Genomic DNA, 10,541 nt, shown 5'->3' on the forward strand with positions numbered 1-10,541 from the left:
TTGCAGCATTTCTTATACAGCTCTCTCTACTTAGGCAAGGGCAACAACAACAACAACACTCCTATACTCGCGCAGACTGACCTTATCTAGCTCCACCCCACTTCACCCAATCAGAATTCACACACGCTCCAGGCACGAACTCAGATCGGTCACCGATAGGCTGACAGGTCCTGATAGTGGGGTTACAGTCCAGCCTGGCAGGCAGCCCACGAATGCAGCCTCACTGCGCATGTTCGGGCAAGACAGTAAACATGCGGGGGTTCACGGGGCCTGGCAATGAGCCAGGGCACCGTCTTGACCCATGCGGCCTCACCCGCTTCCCGAATGCCCCATCACACATTTCGTGCATTATGCACACTACATGTTTTAGGCATTCATCACACAGGCACCATTCAACACTAGACACTCATTTTACACATACATGTCCCACACATCCTACACATCAATACCTTATCACACATTACATACATGTACCATACCCAAAACAATAGTCATTACATGAATATCATACATCCCAGATAAATGTCACATATCCATAAATAACACACACACACACACACACACACACCCCACAGAGGCAGGCTGCCCTGACTTTACATACTTGGAGGTGACTGTTCTCCAGCCCCAGAGTCCTTGAGTTCCAGCCAGAATCACTGAACATAGTTCCTAGAGCTTACATCCCACTGTCCTGAGTGACCAGAAGACCCTGGCTCAGGGTAGAAATAAAGAACTACTGCTTACCTGGAGTGGCTGTGTGTGGCTGTCAAGACCATGTAACACAAATGACACAGCTGCAAAGAACCCCAGGTGATTCTCACACTTGCAGAGGCTGCAGATCTGAAAGCCAGGTCTCCTGGTCTCCTAGTTAACTTCAGCTGTCAACTTAAAACAGCCCAGAGGCATCTCAGGTGGGGGGATTACCCTATCAGATCAGCCTATCATCATGACTGTGGGACATAGTTCCATTGTTAATTGATTTATCAAGGCTCAGCCCACTATGGGTGGTACCATTCCTAGGCAGGGGGTGGGGCTGGGCTGTATAAGAAAGGTATCTAAACAGAATCATGGGAGAGAGCCAATAAACAACATTTCTCCTCTCCTGCCTTTAGTTCCCACCCTGACCCCCCGCATGTTTACTGTCTTGCCCGAACATGCGCAGTGAGGCTGCATTCGTGGGCTGCCTGCCAGGCTGGACTGTAACCCCACTATCAGGACCTGTCAGCCTATCGGTGACCGATCTGAGTTCGTGCCTGGAGCGTGTGTGAATTCTGATTGGGTGAAGTGGGGTGGAGCTAGATNAGGTCAGTCTGCGCGAGTATAGGAGTGTTGTTGTTGTTGTTGCCCTTGCCTAAGTAGAGAGAGCTGTATAAGAAATGCTGCAAGAAGGAGTAAAAGAAGAAGCTGTTGCGTGAACCCGACTTGGTGTCCATGTCGTTCTTGTCTCCGCGGGAAGAAAGGACTGGGACAGGGGCATGTATGAGACATGTGACATGTATGTATATATGTCATACATGTGATGCATGTGTATATAAACTAGTGTAATAATAAAGATCTCTGGTAGAGGGTGATAGTGGGTGCTGAGCTGGATGAATTTGAGGGAGCAGACAGGCTATCAGATGGGACCTCCACTCTTCCAACCCCTCATAGTCCAAAGCCTATCTGCAGCAGTTCCAAACCTTCCTAATGCTGTGACCCTTTAATACAGTTCCTTGTGTTGTGGTGACCCCCAACCATAAAATCATTTTCATTGCTACTTCATAATTGTAATTGTGCTGCTGCAATGAATTGTGATGTAAAGAATCTGTTTTCTGATAGTCTTAGGCAAGCCCTGTGAAAGGGTCACCATTCAAATGGATCAGGATCCACAGGTTGAGAAACACTGCTCTGGCCAATTACATGGTAGTGGCTCATTCCCAAATGAGGCTAGAATCCTGAGGCACTGAGGGTTAGGTGGGACCAGTATGTCACTAGGGGGCACAATACCTCTTTTTAAAGATCATGAGAAACCCCACCTTGGAGGTCAGGAGTGTAACTATGGAGGAGCTTCTACTGAAGAGGAACAGGCACAAGCATGGCCCAGGTCTCCGGGGAGAAGACAAGAGCTTGCCAACATTTAATGAAGAAAGAGGGAAAGAAACTGGGGCAGTATATTCAGCGATTGACAAATGCAGTCACAGAATTCTTGTTTCTTCTCTGGGCATGGAGGGTTTTTAAAAATCTGCACTGGCCTTTCCGATGGTTTTGTCCATTAAGATGCTAATCTTTTCTGAGCTGGGACATCTGCCCAGGCAAGCAGATTGAAAAAAAGAAATGAGCTCAGTCAAGGCAGCCTGAGTTCATGTCCTCCCTCAGATAAACACTGTCTGTGAAAGCTGAAGCCAGAGCTCATGGTTTTGGCACAAATCTCTGAATGAAAAGAGATTTACACACTTCAGTGATGGCATCATCAGACACTTAGCAGAAGATGCAAAGTCTAGTGGGTTTGCTATAGACTCAAATCCAACTTGAAGCCCTGCAAGTGGGCTTCCAGTGAAAAAAATATGGGACCAATATGCTTATCCAATACAGAGCTAGAGAAGGCAAGAGTATCTTCTAAAATGACATCTGCAGAAGTTAAGATGGAAAACATCTGTAATGCTAACAGGAGCTACTACACTTGAAGGTGAGGGTCTGGGTCTACTTTTTCCTCATTTAACATCAGGGTAATTTCCCACAGATCACTTAGCCTCTTTGCTTGTTAAGATGGCCCCAATCGTGCCTACTTCAGAGCACTATTGCATTAACAGAATGTCATCATGGGTGTTAGTCACTTAGTGAGTGCCTGGCACTCAGCAAAGGCTCAGTAGTGCTTGCTACTCCTTGGATTTTGCTTTGTGGATAGCAAACATTTTGGAGAGTTGGGTATCTGGCTAAGGCTTGCCACAGTCTTACACTGCAGCTACAGAGTAAGTTGGGAGCTACTTGGCTTTTTTGGTGTTAAAATGCAGATGGAAGCTTTCCATGTGGAATCTCCGTCCCTAGTCTCTGCTGCCCCATTTCTTCCCTTTTCGTTGTTAGTTCAGAATGAAGCTGGTAGGAGTATTGATCCGAGAGAGCAGATTTGGATCTTGTTGATAAGTGAGACCAGGAGCAGTGTGTACATATCAGCCTTGCCTCTTAGAACAGTCAAAGCCTCCAAAATAACCAAAGAGCAAAGCCAAAGACAAGCTTTGCCAATTAGAGAAACTGAACTCATCAGATTCTTCTTTAATTGACAAATATAGAAAACATGACCCCAGCACAGGGCCCGAAGAGGGGTATGCAGGGCTGCTGGGGCACACTCCTGAAGGGGACTATGATCGGAGTTGATGGTGACATGGTTTTCACACTTCCAAAGAAACATGGCTCCTCCACAGCAAAGAGCTATGAAGGGAGGAAGCCGCTGGGACCAGGAGATGCTGGAAGCAAGATCAGGATAGAGGAACTCACAGCAGGGACATTTTGTTACGGTTTCATGGCCTACTTGGGAGTTTTTCTGGAGGAGGAAAGAGGAACAGAGACAAAGCCAGAGCTGGGAGCTGTGAACAATACCAGAGCTAACAAGGTACCACAGGATTCCTGAGACAGAAGATCAGGAACATCATAGGAAGTTTTAAATGCCCCATATTATTGACACACACGAGTAGAATTCAGTGTGATTTTTCTTTTATGTGTGGGAGTGCTTGTGGGGCGATGAGCTGTGCACAGACAGCCTGGTCCCCGGTTAAGCACAGACAGCCTGGTCCCCGGTTAAGCACAAACCTTGAACCCAGGTGATCTGGTAAGTGGTTACTTCCAGCCTGCAGGGCACCACAGGTGTTTGGCCACGCCTCCTGGGCCCCTGGCTCCTCCTGTTGCAGCTACAGCCCCCCACAACTCCCCGCCCCGCCCCCTGCCGAGAGGTGTGTGGCTATCAGTCACATAGGCAATGCCCCAAGCTCCTGGTATTCTGTCTGGACTCCACCCCCACAGTTACCTCGCAACAGCCAGATATGCTCCTCCCCAGTTACCCGACAACAGCTAGGTAGGCCCAGCCCGCTATAAAGGAGACTACTTGCCTCCTCACTCTCTTATCCTCTTGCTGCTTCTACTTTCTTACTCTTGCCTTTCACCCTCTTGCTCCCCCTCCCTTCCCCCCTCTCATCCCCCCTCTCCCCACGTGGCCATGGTCAGCCTCTACTTCCCTACTCTCTCTCTCTCTCTGCCTTACAATAAACTACCTAAAACCATGGACTGCCTCTTTTCATTGGGACCCACTATGCTGGAGCAATAGAGCAGGTCTTCCCCTAACAAGCCTCGCGTCTCCCTCCGGAGCCTCTCAGCATTCCCAGACGGTCTCCACCAACCCAAGCCACCCACTCCCAAGCCACCCACCTGAGCTAGCTGATGACTCTCATTTCCTCAGTAACCAACCAGAGCTCTCTCCTCCCTGCTCTTTTCCTTTTGGCCCCCAGGCCAGAGTCTGCCCCGCAGGCCCCCCTTCTGTTCTCAGCTCTTCAGCAACATCCAGCAGTGTCTGAGGTACCCAAGACTGAGAACCTGATGTCCCTGGCCTCCATGTGGCCCAGGAACCCCAGAACTGGCTCTTCCGCAGCCCCCAACAGCGTCTGGTGCCCGAGAGTCTGAATCCAGCTGGTCCTCGGGGACCTCAGACAGTACCTTCCCCACCTCTGGAGCAGGGTCCTGTGGCTTCTCACACCTGCCGGGCAGCCACTGTGGGGTGCGCAGTCAAACTTCCCGTGTCTGCCTCGCCCAGCAGCCTGAGCCCCGAGCAGGTGCGGGACCCCAATTTTAACTCACAAGTGCTGACTGTTAAGAACGCGCAGTATGTGGGTACAGTGCTCAAGAATGCTGGAACAAGGCCTCAGATCTCCTGGAACGGGAGTTATAAACAGTTATGAACAGCCACGTGGCACTGAGCCTAGGTCCTCTAGAAGAGCAGCGTGTGCTCATAACTACTGAGCTATCTCTCTAGCCTCCATTGTGATATTTCAATGCGTTCCCATGACATATTTGGCAGCCCCCCCCTTTTGTTGTTTTCGGACTTCAGGCTTCTCCATTCTAGATCTTTATAATGACATTTTATGTGACTGTTGATCACAGCCATCCCCCATGCTTGAGAACATCACAAATCTCCTCTGTGTGCTGGAGCCCCACTGTCAACAGCTCTCTACTCCATCTTCTACAGGCTCACTTTTTCCAGCCTCCGGAGATCAGTGTTCTTCATTCTGGATGACTTTCTTCAGCTTCCAAGTACAACAGAACACAGTGCTGCTTGCGTGCCTGGTTCAGTGAGAAAGTCTATTGGGGGATAGATATGGGCTTGTGTAGGCTGGGCAAGTGCTTAACCAAATGATCTACATTCTCAGCCTTTATTGGAAAGTTTTGATAGGAAAAGTGATAGGATAAAATCCAAGAAACATGTGCTTCAGTTGTAAACCAAACACTATAAATCAATTATTTCTACATATTCTGGCTCACCAGGGAGGGCCTATAGTGGCATGTGAGCCTCTGTGTCCCCAACAGAAAGAAGACCAGAAGGGAACAGAGACCAAGAAAGCTGTTCTTATCAGAGTTGAGAACTCTAAGGGGCTTGACCAGATTTACTCAAGTAAAACTGAGGAGCTGAAGTTCGATGTGCATGTGGAACAGGGGTGGAGGTCAACCCAGACGGAGCCGCCCTTGGGAAGGTGTAAGGAAATCCGGGGTGGTGTTTAACTGTTTGTGATCAGAAATGGTGAGGGAATGCAATTAACTGTAAGAACAGCAGGCATGTCTCTGCCAGGGGACCAGGATCTGGAGCCTCTGAAGACAGACTTTAAAGGTGACAAATATATTCTCAAGTGAGAATTATGGGGAGCAATGAAGACAGCCAATTCCTTAAGACTGGGACAGCCATAGCATGGTATGTATGAACCGTGGGCTAGATGTCGGGCACTTTAAGATCCCAAGAACATAACAATGTGACAACTACAGCAAGAGGTCTAGACATGCATGTCTAAGAGGAGAAGCCCTTTTATGCCAATGTGAATTCTTCAAACACTGCTGGCTAAGTTTCCAGAGATGTAGAAATACAGGAGTGGCCACGTTCTGAGGAAGCACCCTGATGGGTGATTGGAAGATGGGCCAACACTAAGGAAAGCGGGATGAAGTCACCAGAGAAAGCCAGGCAGATGTGGATAGATCAAGTCCTGGCAGGGAGTACAAACCTGAGCTATACAGCATCTCCTGAGTGGCTTATTCCATGCAGGGAGAGAAGTTAACATCTGCACTTAGAACAGGGTGGAGAGAGTGTTATATAAATGTTAAGTAGTAAGTGTGTGTTTCCTTACATATGTGAAAATGTACACATTTTATTTGCCTGGCACATAAAATTGGCAGGCCTCAAACATGGGTGTCATCTATCTCAAGGAGTCCAAGCTGACCAAATAGATAGGCATACGCTGGCAAAAACAAATGTCTGGGCAGAAAACTCAAGAAATTAAAAAAAAAAAAAAAAGGACTCTAATCTGGACTTGCCCATTCCTGTCCTAGGACCACAGATACAGAGGAAGAGAGGAGGTGTCTTAAAAAGGTTAAAACCAGCAACCAGTGCTGAGCCATTTGGGAGAAAGGAGACAGGAGAAGGGCGTGGCAGAGAGGAAGATCATCGAAGGCTGGGAGCAATTGAGAATGAGGAAAGGGAGTGCTGGGAGCTATGGCCTTCGCCAGGGTTGGGAAGGTGATTGCACAGAAACAACCATGAAGGTGGGCAGCTCCCGCAGGAGGCAGTCTCCATGGTTCCACACAGCTTCTCAGCTGAGGAACTAGTTAGAAAGCACCTGGGTGGGAGTCTGAGACAGCCAGACAGCCACAGCAGGTGGGCCCATGATAAAAATGGATAGGGACGACTTGACAGATTGCTAAGTGTGATGGTTAATACTGTCAAAGTAGTAGGGATTGAGAGTCACCAAGGTTAATATTGTCAAGCTTTAGACATATCTGCTGGCAAGATTTTAGACTGGATTGGCTGAGGTGAGACTATCCACACTAAATGTAAATGACACAGTTCCATGGGCTAGAGTTCCATAGTGAATGAATGAAGAAAAGAAATAGAGCAGAGCACCAACCTGCATTTATCTCTGCATTTCCTGACTGGATACAATGTGACAAGCTAAAGCCAGGCATGGTGTCTCAGGCCTTTAATCCCAGCACTCAGGAGGCAGAGGCAGGTGGATTTCTGAGTTCGAGGCCAGCCTGGTCTACAAAGTGAGTTCCAGGACAGAAAAACCCTGTCTCAAAAAACAAACAAATAAACAAACAAACAAACAAAAAAACCAATGTGACCAGCTGCCTCAAGCAACTACGGCCATGCCTTCCCCATCATGACTGTACTCTCAAACTCAGTGGAAAGAAACCCTTCCTTCCTTCCTTCCTTAAGTGCCTTCTGTCAGGTATTTTTCATAGCAACAAGCAAAGTAGGTAATACACAAAGTTTCTCAGCACCACATGAAGTAGTTTGAGACAGGAGTGTGCAACCGGCATCGAATCTATGAGGCCAAAGAACCCGTGATCCAACAATTAAACTATGTCCAGACAACAAGTGAACTCGGAAATCTCAGGAGCTTGATCAGGGGATCAGTGGGGTGGGGTAGCTTGGAGGGTGTCATGGGTTCTCGTCATAGACCACCATGAAGAGGAGCAAGATGGCTGTTTATGGTCCTGGCCCCTTTCATTTCTTGAGCCTCCCTCCTAAATGCATAGTCACATTCTGTGTCAATACCCAAGTTTCAACACTGTCAAAAGGTGAGCAGTGAGCAGTCTTAGAAACCAGAGCAAGCTTTTTACTAAGAGTTTTTCATCTCCCAAGAGATCACCCATGTTAATCACAGACGTAAGGGGGCAAGTCCTGTGTGTTAAAGATTCCCAACTTTGGATGTTTCCTCTCCCTGATGGGAATACCATCAATAGCACACGTCTAGCTTCTCTCGGCCTCCTCATTTACCATTCCCACAGGCAGAGTACTAACCTAGTTCATGATATTTGGAGGGGGAGGAGATGGTATGCAGAGCTTAGAATTTTGCACTTTTTCTACAGTTAGGTCTCAACCCTATTAACATATCAAATCAGACCCAGCTGCCAAGTTCGTCTCACATCCCTCAGACGCTGCTGTTACAGGGCTCTCTTTGCTGGCTTACCCCACCCCCTACTCTGAACTCTCTAGCCCAGGGGCTGGGCTTCTCTTCCCTACACGATCCAGCCATTTTGTTTACACCAGGTCTCTTAGTCTGAGCCACATCTTGGTCAGTGGCTTCTCTCTTGCTCTCCCTTCCCCTCTCCACTCCTGGTCTGGTTTAGTCTGCTGGCCATGTTCCTCCTGGACTCTTCCCTCTGTCTACTTTCTCCTGTTGTCTATAATAGGAATCTCCTCCACGCTGTAGGAGTGGCCACGCGCCCTCTTCTCATTTCTCTTTTCCATTCATCTGCTCCACGAGCTGCTCAGCCATGCTGCGAGAGGGAAAACCAGTTTTCTCCAGGAGTGTCACCTTGTGTTAGCATCCATTTTGTACTTCTGACAGTTCCTCCTTTAGTTAGCTTGTAGCAGTGTCTGGTGTCTGCGAAGCATTGTGGTCATCACCTCAGGTGACATCACCTCAGGTGACCCAGGGAGGCACTGACTTTTCCTTCTCTGACCTGTAGTTGAACTTTATGTTTTGGATACATTATCACCTCACTTCTTTCCAATTAAAAAAATTATTTATTTATTCACTTTACATCCTGACCCCTCACCCCATGCCTCCTCCCCTCCAGTCCCTACCTTACCTGCTTCATGCTGTGTGGTTCCCTATCTCCATCTCCACACAGCTTACCCCCTCCTCTCACAAGATGGCATTTCCTGAATCTTTTTCAGGCTCTTTATTATGTTAATTTCTGCATTTCCTGTTTCCTTATTGTTCAATTGCTGTAGCCCTTACATCAAATGGCTGTGGAGGCTAAACGTGCCCTGTTTTTTCCTAGTTCAGTGGTTCTCATCCTTCCTATTGCTGCAACCCTTTAAAACAGTTCTTCAAGCTGTGCTGACCCCCCAACCATAAAATAATTTTGTTGCTACCGTGTAACTGCAATTTTGCTACAGTCATGAATTAAAATGTACATATCTGATATGCAGGATAGCTGAGGGGTCACGACCCACAGGTTGAGAACCACTGCTCTAACTTGCTTTGTGTTTGATTACAGTATTAAAGCAAAGTGACTAATACAGCCAACCCTCACCTTCCACCTTGAGACTGGGTCTCTTATTGCTCTCTACTATACTGCCATGCCAGGAGACTTTAAGCAGGCAGCCCTGGGAAATCCCTGGGCAACCTTTGTATCCTCAAAACAATATAATCCGTACCCACCACACAAACAAGAAGTGCACTATAGGTTTTATTTATAAGACTGGAACATAAGAGTGTTCATTTAAATTAACTAATAAAGCAGGGAGGATGGCATAGGAGCCGCTATTTACAGGAGACAAACTGAACTAAAGGAGCTCAGTTTGTGTTACAAAACAGCATCACGACATTCACAAATGATTGTTTTATAAACATTGATGTAGACGTTTTATACTTGCGCATATTTTTTTCCCTTGGGGGAAAAAGGTTGGCAGTAAATCTTTGGCATCAACGTGGACAGGTTTCTCCTTGAACTACTACCACCCGCGGTGCTGAGCCATGTCTAAGTGTGCACTGTGCCCTGATTAACTTCTCAGCAATCTCGGTGTTCCCCTTAGCTCGGACACACGGAAGTCTGGGATGGAGTTGGACTGTGGGTGCAGAAGACAGTGGTTTGAACTGCTTTTCTGCTTCTTACCACAGTCTGTACTCTCTGCGTTCTAATCTGCTCATCTTTCAAATGAGAAGAATCATTCAAGGGTTCACACACACCAGACACCAACAGGCCGACAGGTCGCGTACGAGGGTGTTGATTTAAACACCATCGTGGTAACTAACACACGCCCGCCTGTTTCTCTCTGGTTCCACATTTTCTGGGAAACCCAGACTATCCCTAGATGAACTAAGATGAATAAGAAAACACGGTTGGTCTTACTAAAAGGGAACTTCAATAAATTATAAATCTGGTTCTTAACTGTTTTGTTGTTTTTTTTAAAGATTGTGTGTGTGTGTGTGCGTGTGTGTGTGCACATGTGTCTGAGCATACACAGAGGACAGAAGAAAGCATCAAATCTCTCTGGGCTAGAATCTCTCAGGCTTTGGCAGAATATGTGGCTTGTTATGTGTGTGGTGGATCCAAATTCCAGTCCTCGGGATTGAACAGCACACACTTACAGCCCCCAGGATTGAACAGCACACACTTACAGCCCCCAGGATTGAACAGCACACACTTACAGCCCCCAGGATTNTTACAGCCCCCAGGATTGAACAGCACACACTTACAGCCCCCAGGATTGAACAGCACACACTTACAGCCCCCAGGATTGAACAGCACACACTTACATAGCTGAGCCATTGCCCCAACCCTCTTCACTGTCCCCTGTATCT

The sequence above is a fragment of the Mus caroli genome, chromosome 12 (assembly GCF_900094665.2).
Source record: "Mus caroli chromosome 12, CAROLI_EIJ_v1.1, whole genome shotgun sequence".
NCBI classification, from domain to species: Eukaryota; Metazoa; Chordata; class Mammalia; order Rodentia; family Muridae; genus Mus; species Mus caroli.